Source organism: Belonocnema kinseyi, chromosome 1 (assembly GCF_010883055.1).
Source record: "Belonocnema kinseyi isolate 2016_QV_RU_SX_M_011 chromosome 1, B_treatae_v1, whole genome shotgun sequence".
NCBI lineage: Eukaryota > Metazoa > Arthropoda > Insecta > Hymenoptera > Cynipidae > Belonocnema > Belonocnema kinseyi.
Window position 1 is genome coordinate 31,326,665 of NC_046657.1, and position 1,308 is coordinate 31,327,972.

The following is a 1,308-nucleotide window of genomic DNA, read 5'->3' on the forward strand; positions in this document are numbered from 1 at the left end:
CCCCCCCCCACTATATCTTAAGCCTAAAACTCCCAATACCGATACGGCTAGAATTAGACGCGAATTTCCTATGTAAATAGTATTAGCAATAAATCGTACACTTTCATTTTAAAATTACTTGGCTTTTCCTTTTAGAAATTAGTTTCCCTCTCCTATTTAGTTTAATGTTTCTGAATCAGTCTCAACCCACAAACTGACCTCAAACCAAAAAGATATATTAAAAAATAATATTTTTCTACGAAAACTACGGCATTTTAACAAAATACATTAATTGTTAACACAATACGTGCACTTTCAAACAAGTAGTTGAATTTTAATCTAAATAACTTCAATTATTACCAAAATAATTCAATTTTCAATCAAGAAGATGTTTTCCCAGCCCATAGGATTAAATTTCTACAAAAAAGATTGATTTTCAACGAAATAATTATATCTTAAAAAAATGAATTCTCTAAAAAAAAATAAGAAGTTTCAACTAAAAAGGATAAACTTTCAACTGAAAATGGAATATTTAAATTTTCATTTCAAAGAAAATAATTTTAAAAAGAAGAATGTCAAACAAAAAATATGATGTTTAAAATAATAAAATTACTTTTGTACTAAGAAAATATGAGTTTTCAATAAAATTGTGAAATTTTTAATTAATTGTGGAATTAGAAAGCAGAAAAGATGAATTTGAAAAAAAACGTAATTTTTAATTTAAAAGTTAAATTTTCAACGAACAAAATGAATTTTTTACAAAAAAAAGAGATTTCTCAACCAAAACGATGAATTGTCAATTAAAAAAGATAAATTTTCAACTTAAACTGGAATATTTAAATTTTCAGTTACTAAAAAAAAGAAGAATGAAAAAAAAAACAATTTCCAACAAAAAAAATTCGTATTGAACCAAAAAGATCAAATATCAAGTAATAACATTACATTTCTACTAAACTAAAAAAAGGATAAAAAGGATAAACTTAAAAAAAAGTATAAACTAAAAAGGATAAACGTTCAACTTAAAAACAACATAAATAACTGAATTTTCAACCAAAGAATAAATGTTTAACCAGAAAGATGAAGTTCCAAAAAATGATGTTACTTTTTCTACTAAAAATTTAACAGACGAATTTCCAAAAAAAAATTTTAATGAAAAAAGCTTCAATTAAAAATGAATTTTTCAACGAAATATTTAAATTTTTAATAAAAAATATGAAGTTTTAAGTAATATTATTATTATTATTATTATTACACCATTAAGCCATTTCCCTTTCGGGGTAGGCGTGACTCACTCGGCAGGGGAAAGGAGTAGGGTGTGGATGGGATAGA